Genomic DNA, 18,757 nt, shown 5'->3' on the forward strand with positions numbered 1-18,757 from the left:
CACCCGTGAGGGTAGCTGGGCTGCACCGGCTCAGGCTTTGAGGCTCACCACAAGCTTCGGGCAGGGCAGGCTGGGCGGGAAACAGTCTCGTGCCCAGAGGCCTCAAGAGGGGTTTCTGGGAAGTGGCGCAGGACCTGAGGGGTTGAACAATTTCTCCGGCTAGAGGGCAGAGCTTCGGAGGGAGCCTCATTCCCTCTGCCATTAAGCTGCCTCTCAGAAGTCAAAAGGCTGAGGAACCATGCAGGCTGGACCAAGGCGCAGGCGGTGTGGCCGAAGATGCTGAAGGCCAGGGCAATCCAGGTGATCCTGGCAGCTCACATGGCCCTGGAGACCAAAAGGGACCCGGTACAGGCAGCATGGGAGAGGCCGGTGCTGAAGGCGGAGGAGCTCCAGTCATGAGGGCACTCCACCCTCCCGGGCTGGGCGGAGGTGCCTTGCCAGGGCCCAGTCCACATGCTGGGTCCACAACCAGAAGGCCAGGAAGACAACAGCTCAATTAGTATCCTTTTTGAGGAGTGGCCGGGAGAGGCAATGGGATGGGGAAGAGGGGGTCAGCCTGGGGGTACTGAGGGGAGAGGGGAGCCCCCGGTGTCTGAGGGGATGGGCCAGTGATGGGCAGTTGAGATGGTGGGGGGAGGTGGTCTGAGGGACCAGGAAGGAGGGAAGGGCGGGGGAGGGAGGGCTTAAGAGAGGTGACAGTGACCTGAAGGGAAATAGGACAAGTGTGGATTGCATAGTGCCTTAACTAAACCTCCACTAGCTCCCTCCTGGTGCCTTTCCCATCACCCATGGAGGCAGTGAGGGCTGTCCAGGCCCTGGCCTGCCATTCCCAACCCCTCCCCAGGGCGGTTTGGAAGGAGCTCATCCTATCTGGCAATCTTCTAATTATGTAAGTTCTAAAAAGGGCCAAGTGGGGAGTGGTGGCAGGTGGTTAGCGTGGCTCTGCGGAGGGTCCATCTAATAGTGAATTGGAGACACCCCCCACCCCAAAACAAGTCAGGAGGTCCTCCCGGTGTCCTGGGCCTGTCACCACCAGAGGGGCCAGAGAGCTAGGTGCAGAGTTATCACATAACTTGATTTTCTTTCCACCTCATTTAGCCGACTGAGTGCTGAAGACCCTGAACAAATGGGACTTTCTCTCTGCTCCCGTCTCCGTGAGCTTGGCCTATTGGTTCTGAACATGCAGCACATTTCGCGCTCATGTCTGAAAGGAGGCTAGGACTAACCTAGAGGCCCTCCCTAGGTAGTGCATGCTTCCCTGAGGCATTTCGGAACCCTATAGAAGCTGCCACTTCATTATGTGGGCCTAATTGTTTGCTTGTATTGCCCCTTTGTTACTTTCAATCCCATTGTTTCCCTGTTGTTGGAAGAGGGGTTCTAGATTGTGTGTTACAGCAGAAAATAAAAGTGAATTGCTACTCTTCTCTAAGTACGTTTTCAGTTACCCCATCCTCCATATTTACTTGCCTTTGTCCCTGGGTTGGAGCGGAGATGTGGAATTCAGCTTTTCTAATCAGTTGAAGACACTTTAGGAAATGGAAGAAAATGCAAATGAATTGTCGTGCCATTGTGCATTAACAGCTGCCAGTATTTGGGAATATTTTTTTAGTTTTATAGTTGCTTTATATATTACATGCACAAAAATAGCATACAATTCAGTCAAACGTCATTTCTCTATCATCTCCCATCTTGAAAAATTAGGTTCTCAACCAAGTTGTTCACAGAAAAATGCCTAGATTTTGGAACCAAACTTCGGTTTTTGAACTGACAATCCTTTCAGCGTGACAACGCATCTCTCAGGCAACAAACAATGGAAAGAATGCTTTTGTTGCTGACGCAATCAACATCAAGGATTAGCACAATTTTAAAACATAAGGAGGCCATCAAGAGTGCCAATGTTGCCGAAACTGGTTTGGCTCAGTGGATAGAGCGTCGGCCTGTGGACTGAAGGGTCCCAGGTTCGATTCCGGTCAACGGCATGTACCTTGGTTGGTTGCGGGCACATCCCCAGTAGGGGGTGTACAGGAGGCAGCTGATCAATGTTTCTCTCTCATCGTTGTTTCTAACTCTCTCTCTCTCTCCCTTCCTCTCTGTAAAAATTCAATAAAATATATTTTTTAAAAAAGTGTGCCAATGTTGCTAAGGGTGTGAAAGAAACTGATCACAGCCCTAGCCAGTTTGGCTCAATGGGTAGAGCGTCAGCCTGTGGGACCAAGGGTCCCAGGTTCGATTCTGGTCAAGGGCATGTACCTCAATTACAGGCTTCTCCCTGGTCCAGGCCCTGGTTGGGGTTCCTTCAGGAAGCAACCAATCGATGTGTTTCTTTCACATCGATATTTCTCTCTGTCTTTCCTCTATCTTCCACTCTCTCTAAAAATCAATGGGAAAATATCCTCCGGTGAAGATTAAAAAAAAAAAACAACTGATCACAGGCGATGGAAGAGGTAGAAAAACTGTTGTTGATTTGGATAAAGGAAAAGCAGTTAGCCAGGGACAGCACTTGGGAGGCAGTGATAATTGAACAAGAAAAGATGCTGCATGCTGACCTGAAAGACATCCCTGGACCAAATGCTAAAATGATTCCTTTAAGGCTAGTAGGGGGTGGTTCGATAAACTTAAGAAAAGAAGTGTTTATTTACACCTTAAACAGTACATTAGACATGCACTGTATATATGAAAAGTTACAACAGAATCATTTGGGGGTCTAGAATGGATTAATTCAAATTACATTATATTTGATTGGGGAAAAAATGATTCGGTTTTCGAACAAATCACTTCTCCAACAGCCCTCCAGAATGAATTAAGTTTGAGGTTCCACTGTATATAATTTTTGCAAGATCGGGATTAAATTCTTTCTGAACTATTTTCATTTAACATGAGTTTTCCTCTAAGAAAAAACTTTAAACACATATCATTGGATGCATAAAAGAAGTACAATAATTTAAGTGTTAAACATTTAATGTTTCTGTTTTCCCTCTTCTTATAAATAACTAGAGGCCCAGTGCATGAAATTCGTGCACAGGTGCAATCCCTAGGCCTGGCTGGCGATCAAAGCGTGAGCGTCTGGTGTGGAAGGGCAAGTCCTAGCTGACCTCTGGGCCCTGGGCAGCACCTGGGCCCCTGGGCCCCCACCTGCCTGAGTCACGGCGCCCAAGTCCCCATGCAGAGATGTGGTGAGCACAGCTGGACAACGTGGGCCAGGGTGCAGCATGGGCCTCTGGGCCACCCAGTGGTGCCACACAGAAGCCGGGCGGGCAAGGTGTTCTCTCCTGGCCAGCCTCACAGACCAGCTCCTGCATGAACCCACAGGGAGCCAGACTGGCCCCTGTGGGCTGAGGCCTGGCTCACCTGAAAGAGGTCACGTGGGTGCAGGATGAGCTCCTTGTGGCCGCCTAGCACCTGAGTGTGGGGGCTTCCCCAGTGTGCGAGCCCTGGCGTCCTGGAGTAGAGTAGCAGGGGGAGTGAGAGCGAGCTCAGCGGATACCCCGCATTCTCATCACACCTCTGTCCCAGTCACCCCCACCCCCAGGTAGCCGGCAAGAGGTCGCAGCCCTCTGCCCGGGCTCCAATGGAGGTTGGTTGCTACCACCCACCCCAGTTCCTCGTCCGAGCCCAGGGCCTGCTGGCCACTGGGGCCTGGGAGCCAGGCAGCAGCCCTGTCCCCTGCCACTGCTGCTGGTCTCCATCTGCAGGGCAATCAGCAGGGCGATCAGGTCTCCGCTTGCACCTGCCTTGGCCTGGCGCTACCCACTCACCTGATCCACCATCCCGCTGCAGTCCCACTGCAGTGCCTCCACTGCAGTGCCTCCACTGCCGCCTGCTGCTAGCACCGCATCACCAACACCCGCCATGTTCCAGCCGCTCCCTGGTGGTCAGTGCACGTCATAGAGAGTGGTTGAACTCCTGGTCGGACAATTTGCATATTAGGCTTTTATTACATAGAATGATTCATTGGAATTCTTCTATATGATTTTGCATGAATGGTTATTTCCTCAAGATATATTCCAAAAGGTAGAATTACTGAGTTAAAAATTTGTTCCTATTTATTTTTTAAATATTTTATTGATTTTTTACAGAGAGGAAGGGAGAGGGATAGAGAGTCAGAAATATCAATGAGAGAGAAACATCAATCAGCTGCCTCCTGCACACTCCCCACTGGGGATGTGCTCACAACCAAGGTACATGCCCTTGACCGGAATCGAACCCACAAGCTGACGCTCTATCCACTGAGCCAAACCGGTTAGGGCTCCTATTTATTTTTTAAGGCTGTTAGTCTACAGTACGCAATTGCTATCCAGAAAGTGTACCCTCCCACCAGAATTCTAGTTTGCCCATGATTATTTCTTACCGCTAGCCCTGATTCCTGCCAAAATTAAAAACAAAAACAACAAACTTAGTTTGCATGGGAAGATAAAACAACCCAGTACTGGAATTAGAATTTTGTCCTTACTAAGATTTCAAAGGAGTGAAGAAAAGTGTTGAGAGGATTAGTTACACATTTTGGGGGAGGAGTTAGCTCTCTCTGATATACCTTGTTTTTGACAACTTTGCCTCCCTAACCCGGTATGATCTCATCTATAATAATAAAAGTATAATATGCTAATTAGACCAGACGTCCTTCCAGATGACCTTCTGGACGAAGTCGGGGCTGTGAGGGAAGCCTGGGTCCCGGGTGCAAGAGGGAAGCCAGTGCCAGCAGCCAGGGGAAGGAAGGTCTACTCTTGCATGAATTTTCTGCATTGGGCCTCTAGTCTTAAATAATTACATCCACAAACAACCAATTTCAAAATAAGATATCATTAACAGGCACCGGGGACTAGGACTTCAACATATCCTTTTTGGAGGACACAATATAACCCATAAGAATCCTCCATTATTTCCCATTTCACTCAGAGCACAAGCCCTTAGTATGACCTCTGAGGCCCTACAGCAACTGGCCCGTCAATTCTCTGACCCCTATCCTGCCAAACTCTTCTTCACTCACTTTGCTCCAGCTCACTGGTCTCCTCCCTCTTCTCACCACCTTCTAGCCTTTGTTCCAATCTCACTGTCACAACCCGCAACCACCCCATTTAAAATTGAAAATGACTCGTCCCAGTATTCCTTATCTTCCCCCCCCCCCCGCTTATTTCATACCATAAGACTCCCCAGCTGCCCACACACTACATAATGAAGTTATTGGTTTTTTAAAATATATTTGTATGGATTTCAGAGAGGAAATGAAGAGGGGAGAGAGAAAGAAACATAAATGATGAGAGAGAATCATTGATCGGCTACCTCAGCATGCCCCACATTGGGGATCTAGTCAGCAAACCGGGCTTGTGGCCTGACTGGGAATTGAACTGTGACCTCCTGGTTCATAGGTTGATGCTCAACCACTGAGCCACACCAGCCTGGCTGTAATTATTTGTTTTGTTTCTTGACTGTCTCTCCCCATTAGTATATAAATTCTTTGGAGGCCTGCAACAGTGTCTAGCAATAATGTCTCTTAAATTATTGATTAAAGTTAATACAGAAAATATAAGAAAATATTATTGTGGCCAAGGAGTAGGGTAGAACTTAAATGTTATTTAAAATTAGTAAGGGAGCCCTAGCCAGTTTGGCTCAGTGGATAGTGTTGGCCTGCAGACTGAAGGGTCCCAGGTTTGATTCCGGTCAAAGGCACATGCCCGGTTGCAGGCCTGGTCCCCAGTAGGGGGCGTGCAGGAGGCAGCTGATCAATGATCATCTCTCATCATTGATGTTTCTCTCTCTTCCTTTCCTTTCCACTTTGAAATCAATAAATATATACATTAAAAAATAATAAAAAATAAAACTAGTAAGGGAAGAATATCAAGAATATATTTTTAAAACAACCTCCTGGTCATCAAGAAGATAACAGCAATCCCAATTTTGTAACTGGGCAAACGATATGAATGGTCTAGTTACAGTAGAAGAAACCCCCAAAGATCCCAAGGATATGGTGCAGTGGAGATGGCCACAGTCCTAGCAGAGGGCACTCTGACACAACTGTGTCAAATAAAGTGTGCCCATCCCTAAAACCCGGCAATTGTGCTCTTGGGAAGCTGTCACCTACCCCCTTAAGGAGTATATATGAGGATGTTCATCACAGCATTCTTTGTGGAGATGGAAGACGGGGCCACCTAGGTGTCCAACTGACTTTCTCTTCTGCCCTTGGTTCAGACCATTGGGTGTGTCAGGCCACAGGCACTGAACGTTCCCCATCTCCACTGAAAGCTTTTCCAGGGCGGCTCAGAGCTGACCAGGGTCGTCTGTAGTCCATTGGCTAAAGGTGGGGGATAAAAATCACGTTAAAGGTGATGACTCTCTTACACCCAGCACACACCCCCTCTCCTGAGACCTGACACTCGAGTGTCTCCTTGTATGCACCACGCGGCCCCTCTGTGGCTAAGACTGGCTCTTAGGCCCTGAGCACTTGCCCCCACTCCATCTTGGCTCCTTCTACAACTGACACAGCCAGCGTGCTGCCCTTCACCTTGAACATCTTATGAACCGCCTGCAGGTGGTGTTGGTCATCTGTGGCCATGGACCTGCCAGCCATCTCTGCCTCCAGAAGGCAGCTGAAAGCACAGCAAGCTTGCTGGGGAGGCACCATCCGCAGCTGAATTTTTCAGTGCCTCAGGCTTCCTTATACCTCAGAGGCTGGCCTTCACCCCAGGCTTCCCCTCAAGTTGTCTACCCACAACTCCCCAGCTCAGGCCACCTTGGCTTGCGTCCTTCCTCATACAGTTCATCTTGTCCAACCTCCGCCACTCCCTCAGGCTGCTTCACTACCCTCCAGCCTCTTCAGCTGTGGACTCATCAACTCCCCTCCCATCCGGCTACCCCTGGTCCCCTCCCTGCTCCCATTTTTATCTTCCCCAGGCTGCCCTGTGCCCTGTCCCCAAAAGCCAGCCCTAGCCTTGCAGGATGTCCCTGAGCCATTCCTTGGCTACCAGTCCTCAGGGCATCGTCAGAAAGCATGCAAGACCATCTTTCGATTTCTTGGTCCTGCAGCCACAGATGGTGCATGTCTACCTGGCCCAGAAACATGGAGTGCCAGTGCCACAGTGGGAGCACCTATGGCTGCTGCTGCCATGGTTTCCTCGTCTCCTGGCCACCCGGGGAGCCAGGGGCCACTCTGATTGTTGGCATACTAGGGGCACCCTGGCAATGGGGGCACCAGGACCACGCTGGCCAGGAGGGCTGCCAGGGCCACTCTGGGTGTCGGGGCCGCCAGGGTTAGTCGAGCCGCCAGGACCACGCTGGCCTTCGAGATCGCCGGGGAGACCGTGGCCGGTAGGGTCTCCAGTTCCACCCTGGTCTCCAGGGCCTCCGAGTCTACCCCCTGCCCCAGCCCGACCACCCGCATCTTTGCCTGCAGCCTGCACGGCTGCTGCAAATCCCCTGCACCCCTCTGGCTCCAACTTAAAGATGACGGCCCCCCTGCCCACGAATGAGGGACTGAGGCTCTCTCAGGAAGTCCCACCCTTTCGCGCAAGGCAACCAGGCGTCTCCAGGACGCCTTCCTGTCTGCACAGACGACCCCCTTGGATTCAGAGGCAGTGCGACTGGCTCAGGCCATCTGGGCCCAGACCCACAGCCACTTAGCCAATGAGCACTCCCGCAGGAAGCTCTGCCGCCTGGAGCGCTATGCACCCCAGTGCGCCTGCGCAGGCAACCCCCTTGGATTCAGAGGCAGTGCGACTGGCTCAGGCCATCTGGGCCCAGACCCACAGCCACTTAGCCAATGAGCTCTCCCGCAGGAAGCTCTGCTGCCTGGAGCGCTATGCACCCAGTGCACCTGCGCAGACAGACCCACTGGCTGGTTTCCTGGCAGGAGAGGCCTGCCCTGGGCGCCTGTGCTGAGGCTGCTGGGAACTGAGGGTTTCCCGCCACCTGGCCCCGCCCCCAGTTTCCGGCTGAGCCTCGGGCAGCACTGGCGTGACTGCCCTCATGTAACACAAGCTCGCTGACCTCTGGTCCCCTTGTTCGAGTTCTGGAAGGGACTCGGCGCCTCTGGGCTAGTCCTGGCCTGTCTTCCTCTCTGGCCTCCACCTGCTGCTGCATCAGAATCTGCAGAGACAGGTGGGGCCCCGCCCTGGGGGAATTCCCAGCAGCAGTCGCCCCTCCATCCCTCTGTATTGCTGAGTGCTATTCCACGCACAGGCGTATCAGGATCGGTGTAACCTTGCACCTCCTAATGGACATTTGGGTTGTTTCCAGATTGGGGTCATTATAAATAAAGGTGACACAAAAATTTGCAAGGACATATGGCATTAATTATCAGGTAAAGAACAAAAGTGTCCTTGCTGGGTCATACGGTTAAGTATAAGTTTAACTGTATAAGAAACTGAAGAGCCGAAACATTAAGGCACCACTTCTCTGGACAAACAGTTAGAGAGGATAAAATACAAGGAGCTCCCAAGCCCAACTAGGCAAAGAGAAGACGTGGAAAGGCAGAGCCTCCCAGAAATTGAATCTTGCATCACCACAAAACAACCTAGCGATCACTGGAGATACAACAGTGCAAACCAAACAGCAGCAGCCCTGGGGGCCTGTGACCTGCTCTGCCCGCCTCAGCTCACCATCCTCACGAAGGAATTTCACTCACTGTCCACCCCAGTCCAGCCTCTGGGCCAGGTGACCCTCCTCCTTGCGTTGCTTAAAGGGCCACTTGCTCCTGGTAGGCAGTGCAGACTGCCCTTCCTCCTACCTGCCCTGCCCTGCTTGGGGAGGTGCCTCTCCACCATGGCCACAAGTGCTTACTCATCGCCCAGCACTGAAATGAACTGTCCCTGACTGGCCTGGGGGCACTTGCAGGCAAGAGGTGTGATTACTCTCTGTTACCAGAGACCTGGCACATGACAGGTATTCAGTAAGCAGTAATCAAACTGTGAGCCCCATGCGCTTTGGCTGACCTTCCCACCCTGGTTGCTAATGAATGAAAGCCTTCAAGGCCTGCTGAGCTGAGGCCTCTGTGTTCAGGGACTCATGTCAGATGTAAAGATCTCGAGAGAGTGTTTGCTGACCCCATTCCCACCCAACAGGCTGGGCTATGTGCCATGGACCCTGAATTTTCCTCCATCATGGCACTTAGCAAGCGAGAATTGTTGAAGGAATAAATGTATGAATGGCCTGGCTGGCATGGCTCAGTGGCTGAGCATCGACCTATGAACCTGGAGGTCACAGTTTGATTCCAGGTTAGGGAGCATGCCTGGGTTGCGGGCTCCATCCCCAGTGTGTTGTGTGCAGGAGGCGCCAATTAATTATTCTTTATAATCATTGATCTTTCGATCCCTCTCTCCCTCTTCCTCTCTGCAATCAATAAAAATATATTTAAAAAACAAATGAATGAATGTTTGGGCACCTTGTGTGTAACAGGCACTGGGCATAGCACTGGGGCTATGAAAAGCAACACAGACCCTGCCCTCAAGGAGCTCACAAATTAGCCTGGGGGATTAGGCACCGGAACAACTTTATTTAACACAATTGTTACCAGCTCTTCAGAGGAAGGAGTGACTTGTCCCAACCCCAAACCTAGGAACACCCACATTCTGCTAAAAGGGTCAGGAATGGGGGGACTGTGTGTCCTTGATGACCCTTCATTGGACAAGTAAACCAGCATGACGACCCTCTCCCTGTAGACTTCACTATCAGTCAATACATTTTCTTATAGTTTAAGCCCCAAAAGCATTTCTTACTGACACAGAAAAAGCCAATGAGCATCAGCTATTTCCAACCTTGCCTGTCTCCTCGATTTGCAGCTCCTCCTACCCACCTCATGATGCCTAGGCGATGACCCCATCTTCTACAGCTAAGAGGCCCCAGGGCCACCAGAGGGGCACTCCTCAATGGCAGTGGCAGAGCTGGGAGGACGGGAACCATGTAGATAGATCATTTTTCCGAGTGCCCAGCCCTGCTTGCTTTTGGTCAGAAGGATCCCCTAGGGCAGCGTTGGCCACCCGGTGGTCCTCAGACCACTGGTTGTCTGGGAGGTCCGAAAGGTTGGCGACCAGTGCCCTAGAGGCTCTGCCCAGGAGCTTACACACCAGCAGATTCCTGGTCACAGTCAGGGCTACGGGAGCTGTGCCAAAGTTAGGCTCAGGTTGCTATCCAATGGGGCAATGCTATTCCACATCTTCTGGGATTGTGGTGAGGATTCGTGGACAAAGCCCGGAAAGCGATGCCTGGATAGCACCTGGCATACAGGGTGCCGATCAATGGAAACAGGGATTAGCGCTCCCTCACCCTCAGGATGCCCTTCCTCTGGTGCCCTTAGAGCTGGGAGAGGCTGCAGCCTGGAAGGTTTGGGGGGCTGACTCCCTGAGGAGGTCCTGCAGGAAACTTAGATGGCGACTCCAGCTGGATCCCAGGGAAGGTGGTGATCACTGAATTGATTCCATATGGCTACAGAGAGAGCGATCAGGAGTGAGAGGGAGACAGACAGCGACCAAAATGCTAGCAGTTTGTTGCCTACAATACCCCACTGCAGCCCCATGTGGGCCCTGTGCTGCTGGGCCATATGATGCCCTTACAAAGGGTGCATGGGCACCCCTCTATTGGACAAGCTTAACTGGGTGCTTCTTCTTTTATTACTTCAAGAAATATTAGCTCACACTTCTCTCACCCCTAACTGCTTGCCTTCTTTCAAAATAAACAAGTAAAATCTTGACTAATGTGGGAGCTGGGTGAAGGGTAGGTTTGTATTTTAAGTACTATTTTCTCTTCTTGAGTGGAGATGTATCATTTCCATAGTAAAGAGTTTTAAAAGGCAAAGGTCCTGCCCTGACCAGTTTGGCTCAGTGGATGGAGCGTCGGCCTGCAGACTGAAGGGTCCCGGGTTCGATTCCGGTCAAGGGCATGTACCTTGGTTGCAGGCACATCCCCAGTAGGGGGTGTGCAGGAGGCAGCTGATTGATGTTTCTCTCTCATTGATGTTTCTAACTCTCCCTTCCTCTCTGTAAAAAATCAATAAAATATATTTTTTAAAAATCAATGATAAAAGGCAAAGGTCCTGAGGTCTATCTTTGCCCAAACAGTTCTCTTGCTTGAAATGCACTCTCCCATTTTCTTTGCCTTTTATCTAACCTTCACTCTTCCTTTAAGGCACAGCTCAGATGCCATTTAGTTCCTCACACTTTTTTTCCTATTATATATCTTTATTGATTTCAGAGAGGAAGGGAGAGGGAGAGAGAGATAGAAACATCAATGATGAGAAAGAGTCATTGATCAGCTACCTCCTGCATGCCCAACACTGGGGATTGAGCCTGCAACCCAGACATGTGCCCTGACTGGAAATTAAACAGTGACCTCCTGGTTTATAGGTCAACACTCAACCACTGAGCCATGATGGCCGGGCCTTCACCCCTTTTTGATGAGTGCCTTGGTCCAGTTCCCACTTAAGACAAGTCTAGTGTGAGTGTCCCTGACACAACATACACTCGCATGCACACAAACACATGTAACATTGGGGGAGGGGCAAACACAGGAGGTCCTGTCACTCCCAGCTAGTGTGGTATAGGTCTGACAGCATAGTGTGCCCCTCTTTCAGGTGGAGCAAGAAAAGGCATGGGCCCTAACCGGTTTGGCTCAGTGGATAGAGCGTCAGCCTGCGGACTCAAGGGTCTCAGGTTCAATTCCAGTCAAGGGCATGTACCTTGGTTGTGGGCACATCCCCAGTGGGGACTGTGCAGGAGGCAGCTGATCTATGTTTCTATCTCATCGATGTTTCTAACTCTCTATCCCTCTCCCTTCCTCTCTGTAAAAAATCAATAATCTGTCCCCATGAAATCCATGTCCCCTTCTCCTCACTGCTCACCGGGGCTCCATCTGTCCCTGGACTTCCAGACCTTCATGGCAGGTGTCCACAGCTTGCCCCTCCCCACATGCCCCCAAAAGTCCCAGGCTCTTGAATGAGGTGGGTTGTGGGAACTCCGGGACACCCACCCCCTCTCCCACCTCTTTTCCCCCAAAGTGCCCATCCGTAGATGAATGGATTAGAAAACTGTGGTACATCTACACGATGGAATACTATGCTGCTGTAAAAAAGAAGGAACTCTTACCATTTGCAACGGCATGGATGGAACTGGAGAGCATTATGCTAAGTGAAATAAGCCAGTCAATGAAGGAAAAATACCACATGATCTCACTCATTCATGGACAATAGAGACCTTTATAAACTTTTGAACAATAATAGATACAGAGGCAGAGCTGCCTCAAACAGACTGTCAAACTACAGTGGGAAGGTCGGGGAGGGTTGGGGGGCAGGAGGGAGGGGGGTAAGAGATCAACCGAAGGACTTGTATGCATGCATATAAGCATAACCAATGGACATAAGACACTGGGGGGTAGGGGAGACCAGGGGATTGTCAAGGTCAGGGGGAAAAAAAGGACACATATGCAATACCCTTTGTAATACTTTTAGCAATAAAAAAAAAGAGAATAGAGTGGAATACAAAATCGAAAAATAAATAAATAAATAAATAAAAATGAAAAAAGAAAAGGCATGGGTTTAGCCATACGCCCAGGCCCTCTGTGAGGGTGAGTGTGGGGGTTCAGAAGGGAAGTACAGATAATCCACTACCATACCCAGCATTAAGGCATGCAGGGCAGTTTGATTCAGAAATGCAAAGACCATAACCGCTGTTCAGCCAGAGGGTTTAGGCTAGACCTGGTGCTATGGAGACAAGAGGCTGTGCTGTGCTGAGCGCCTGCTGAGTATGCGCTTCCTGCTCATGCACACATGTGCACGTGTACTTGGAAGGGGGTTTTTCAAAGGGAAGTGGCCCTAAGAGTCTGTTAACCTACAAATAAGAAGGCTTCCAGAGTATGACCAATAAGAATTTATTGGAGACCAATAAGAATAGCCATTAGGGAATTATTAATTCAGAAGTCCAAGTAGAGTTCCGATGAGGCGACAGAGGCAATGGGTACTTATGAGAAAGAGAAGGGGGACAGTTACATCCAAAGAAGGAAGGAATTTCTATTGGCGCAGATAGCATAACATAGTGATGTTTATGCTAAACAGTGTTTTTAACTTCCAGTAGTCATAATATCTGCTTTCTCTTGTTTGTAACCAGCTTCTTGGGACAAGGGTACCTTAGGCCCAGTCTGAATGTTATTTTCCCTGTTTTAACTTCCCAAAGATTTCAGGCATAAGGCATGCAAGGCAACCCTCTGGCATGGCAGCTCCAGCTGCATTTTAAAGTGGCTCCATTTAGCCCGGCTGGCATGGCTCAGAGGTTGAGTGTGGACCTGTGAACCAAGAGGTCACGGTTTCATTCCCGGTCAGGGCACATGCCTGGGTTGTGGGCTGGATCCCCGTTGTGGGGTGTGTAGGAGGCAGCCAATCAATGATTTTCTCTCATCAATGATGTTTCTATCTCTCCCTTCCCTTCCTCTATGAAATCAATAAAAATATATTTTAAAAAAATATAGTGGATCCATTTATATTAGTGTTTACAAATCTGTAGGGTAAGCCATGATGCCATCCTGGCCTTGGGTGGACTTGGGAGGGTGGCTAGGACACATTTAGGGGATTAAGTAGATGGAAAGTGAGATGAGAGACTGAGGGGTTCTGAAAATAATTGTCACTAAGAGTGAATGAAACAGAGGGAAGCATTTGGAGGTCGGGAAAATAGGAGGTCATTTGGGGGCTAGTTGGGATCCAGGTGCCAGCAGGACATGCAGGTTCCGGTGGCTATGCCGATTTGAAGCTCAGGAACTCAAGAAAGGTGTTGAGTATCTGGCAACCGGTAAAAAGATCGTTGCCGATGTAACCATCACTTTCCTTGAATTTATACTCCCTGGCCCTGACACCTCTTAGGCTTAGTCATTACATATTGTGCCTAATATGTTGTGTGGTTTTTTTTAAAATATATTTTATTGATTTTTTACAGAGAGGAAGGGAGAGGGAGAGGGATAGAGAGTTAGAAACATCAATGAGAGAGAAACATCAATTCAGCTGCCTCTTGCACGCCCCTACTGGGGATGTGCCCGCAACCCAGGTACATGCCCTTGACCGGATTCGAACCTGGGACCCTTCAGTCCGCAGGCTGACGCTCTATCCACTGAGTCAAACCAGCTAGGGCTTGTGTGTTTTAACTAGATATTTTTATTGATTTCAGACAGGAAGGGAGAGGGAGAGAGAGATAGAAACATCAATGATGAGAAAGAAACATTGATCGGCTGCCTCCTGCACGCCCCACACTGGTGATGGAGCCCGCAACCGAGGCATACGGCCTGACCGGGAATTGAACCATGACCTCCTGGTTCAATTCCTGTTGATGATTAACCACTGAGCCACGCCAGCCAGGCCTGTGCCTAATATGTTTTGAGATATATATACTACATTCCAAGCAAGTCTTGTTTGATTCAGAAATGTGAAGGCCTTAACCACTGTGTAGCCAGAGGGTTTAGGCTAGACCTGGCGCTATGGAGATGAGAGGCTGTGATGTGCTGAGCACCTCCTGAGTATGTCGCTGCGTGTGCATGTGTTTCTTGCTCATGCACACATGTGCACGTGTACTGCGGTACGTGGAAGGATTAGAGGAGCCAAATATTACCTTGTGTCACCCTGATGAAATGCTGATGACAGCAAACTTGCAGTTGCCTCTAGAGGGATAACTGTCCATGTCGGATGGGCATTATGTGTGGAGTTTAGAGAGGATTGCTCTTGGGAAGCAGCTCAAAGTCATGAGGACAGCGGGGCTGTGCCACACGGGCCCCACAATCATTAGGCTGGGTCCCCAGGCTCCGTGACTTCAGGGACTTCATCACAGTCCTACCTGCATCAGGAAAAGGGGCCAAGTATAAGCACTTTTTAATTATTGTTTAAAGTATTACATATGTCTCCTTTATCCTCCCTTGACACCCCCCACCATTCCCACCCCCAAGGGCAAGACCCCACCGCCCCACTGAAGTATAAGCATTTAAAGGAAAGATTGGCCCCCAATGAATAGAAGAGCATAATTCAAACTTCAGGAAAGTAGTTCACTTGGGAACTAATTAGAAGTTTCTGTGAACAACAATTGCTGAATAACTATGTTAATTTCTCTCTATTTAGAAATGCAATCGATGCCCACTGTCAAAAATAGAAAAAATTATGGGTAAGTTTGGAAAAGAAAATAATTACCCATCATCTCCCTACTAAAGATAGCCACAATGAAAATGTTGGTGTACTTCAGGATGGAATGAGGTCATTCATGTTTAGTATTTAGAACAGTGACTGGAACATGGTAATCACTCAAAGCATGTAATTGCTTATTTTTTTAAAAAATTCTCATTCGAGGGTTGTTCTTATTAATTTTTAGAGGAAGAGGAAGTGAATGAGAGAGAAACATTGATGTGAGGAACATGGATCAGTTGCCTCCCAACGGGCCTGAATGGGAAATGAATCTGCCACCTAGGATGTGCTCACACAGGGAATCAAACCCGCAACCTTTTGATGTACAGGATGATGCTCCAAACACCTGAGCCACCCGGTCAGGGTCACGGTATTGATTATTATTATTCTCTTGTTAGTAGGCTTAGGAAAGCCTTTCCCTGTCCAAAAAGCAAAGTTCATCTAAATTTTCTTCTGGTATTTTCACTTTGATTTTATTGTGTGTCTAACACATAAATACCTACTCATTACAAACCATTCATATCCTATACAAATGAAGAGTATAAATGTGAATGTATTCCTTCACACGTTTACCCCCCGAGTCTCAGGGAGATATGTAAAAGCAGCTTATGACCTCAGTGCTCATTTGTCCCATCCTATTTCATTCATTAAACAGTCACTTGCGCCTCAGAAGTGTCCTTCAAAGGATTTGTCCCGTGAGTCTTGGCTGCATCAGCAGAGAGCTGTGTCCAGGTGCAAACTCCCCTGCACTCCCAGGCCCCCCTGTGCACAGGCTGTGCGGAGGCAGGAGAAGGGGGGCGTGCAGGGAGCTGCAGGGGAGCACGGGCACTGGGAACAGAGGTGTCCTCCCCAGCAGTGTGACCTCAGGGGCCATGAGGGGCACAGGGGCCCAGATTCTCAGCAGGAATAGGCAGCCTGCAGGTGAGGGAGAGCAGGAAGACTCCAGAGATAAGTAGACAGCACAGGAAGGAGCTCCTTAGCGGGTCAGAGCAGAGCCCTTCACGTGTCACCTGTCCAGCCTGCTTCTCCCTCCTCGGCCCCATGTCAGTGTGACCCAGTTATGCCAATCCCTGGGGGTCCTCCTTGTCACCACACTGTTCACCCTCCCCATCCAGTCCTTGCTGGATCTGTGGCTCTTACCTGCTAACAGCTACTTCCTGTGTTTCCTCTTGAATCCCTTCACCCACCTGCCCTGCTTGCTGTGTTCCTGTCTGGGATTCTGTCATCCTTTCTCCCCAAGGAGACAGCGCCCTGGGAAAGGCTTTCTGCAGGCTTCCCTCCCTGCTGTACTTTTCCCAGTTCCCGGAACAGCGTGGGGTGCGGAGACCCCAGAACAAATACTTGCCCATGGGAGCAGCTGGGTGTGGGGAGGCCTCCCCTGTACCCTCCGTCCCTTCCCCTCTCCCATCCCCCAAACACAAGCAGAGGTGGAGCAGGAGCGTCTTAGGAAAATGGCATTTCTCTGTTACCTTTGCAGAAGCTTTTTAGCAGAATAAGAATGTCCCCACTGCTCCTGCCCTCCCCACCCTGCCTCTCCCCTCCACCTGGTCTCGGGTGTGGGGAAAGTCACTTCCGAATCCACACAGCCGTCCTGGGATGAGATGTGACACAGACGTGGGTTCAGTAAAGCTGCTACATGGAGGCCTTGAGATGTGGGAAGTGCATCAGCCTTAAGCTCACAGGTGGGCGCCCACCTCACATCCCTGCAGTTGTGCCAGCCAGGTGAGCAGCCCCACCCCTGGGATGGAACACCACATCCACCCACTCCGACGATCGTGGGCAGAGCGGCAGCGTGGGCACAGAAACATGTCTCCAGGCATTGGTGCCACCAGCCCTACCATCACCCTTAGCCCGGCCCACCTCTCACTGTGCCTTTCCTCTAGAATTGACCCCCTTCCAGATACAGAAGTAAAGTAGCAGCAGCAGACATGGAGACACAGAGCCCACTTAAAGGCCCCCAGCCCTCCACCCACCACCCCCCAGAGTAGCAAGACTTTGCTCCTAGGGGGAGGGAGTGCCCCCAGGAGGGCCGAGCCAGCAGAGGGTGAAGCAACTGGGTTGTCCCAGGGCTGGTGTTCCCACTCCTGCCGCCCTTGTGTCCAACTGGCTGGTCCGTCCTGAGCGCCTGGATCCCGCCCGCGCCAGCCCGAGGTCTGAGACAGGGCAGTGTGCGTGCGGGCAGAGGCAGAGGGGCCGGCAGCCACCCTCCCCAGGCCGGCGGGCAGCACTAAGGGACCGTGCCCGGGTGGAAACTGGTGCTGAAGGAGCAAGGCCCATCCACCCGCCTCCTCCAGAGTCTGAGTTGGGGTTCACGGGGGCAGGGCAGGGAGGGCCCAGGCGGGACTCCCAGGGGACCGGCCCAGAGGCCCCTGACCCACTCTCAGGCCCAATGACAGGGACCCCCAGCGGCAAGCTGCTCACCGTGAGGGTATATGGGATGGCACCCGCACAGGCTCTGAGGCTCACCTGCCAGCCTGTTGCTGGGCAGGCTTCGCGCGGAAACAATCATGTGCCCAGGGCACTCATTGGCTGGGTTTCTGGCCAATGGCACAGGGCCTTTTAGCGCATGCGCTTTGCGGAGTTCAAGTCGAGTCACCCGCTAGGGGGCGGGGCTTCCTATCAGACCGTGGGTGCCTCAGGGGTGATCGGCTCTCAGAAGTCGCAAGGAGAGGCTGAGGGGCCATGGAGGATGACAACGGTGTCCCAGGCCGCGTGGCCAAAGATGGGGAAGGACAGGCCATTCCGGGCCACCCTGGCAACCCAGATCGCCCTGGAGGCCACGAAGGCCCTGGGAGAGGCGGCAGAGGGGAGGCTGGTGCCGAAGGCGGAGGACCTGCACAGGGTGCCCAGGCACTCAACGCTCCCGGGCCAGATGGTGTTGCCTTGCCAGGGCCCATGGCCATAAATCCAAGACCAGAACCACTCCAATTGTATCCTATCTCACAAGTGGCCGGGTGGTCAGGGGGACGGACCTAGGCCAGACACTGGGACGGGAGGCGGGGTCAGCCTGGGTAGGGAGGGAAGAGGGGCGGGGCCGGCGGAGGGGGGGGGCTGAGGGGATGGGGTCACCGTGGGCAGTAGAGATGGCGGGGGAGGCGGCCTGAGGGACCAGGAAGGAGGGACCATACGTGAGGGACTAAGACGGGGAGAGTGGCCTGAGCGGAAGCAGCAAAGTCTGGATGGGATGGTGCCTTAACTGACTCCTCTAGCTCCTTCATAGTGCCTTTCAGGTCACCCGTGGAGGCAGAGATGGCCTGGGGAGTACTTTGGCCCAGCGGCCCTCAACCCCCAACAAGTGGTTGGTTGAGCAGGAGCTCGCCGGGGTCTGATAAATCTTCTATCTATGTTAGTTCTAAAAAAGGGCCATGGTGGGGGGGCAGGTTACTGGGGGGGGGTTCCTCCCGGAGGGGCATTTATAATAGTGAATTGGAGGACCCTCCCAAAAAAACACATCTTAAGCAGGGACTTTGCAGGGGGAGTGGGCCTAATCACCACCCTAAGTGGACCAGAGAGGGGTCAGTGGAGGAGGTATCAAAATTTAATTTGGTTTTTCTTTTTCCCCCATCTAGCCGACCTGTCTGCCTGAAGAACCCTGCTGAAACTCCTCCTTACTTTCATCACCTTTTTTCC

This window comes from Myotis lucifugus, unplaced genomic scaffold (genome assembly GCF_000147115.1).
Source record: "Myotis lucifugus unplaced genomic scaffold, Myoluc2.0 scaffold_40, whole genome shotgun sequence".
In the NCBI taxonomy this organism is placed as follows: Eukaryota; Metazoa; Chordata; class Mammalia; order Chiroptera; family Vespertilionidae; genus Myotis; species Myotis lucifugus.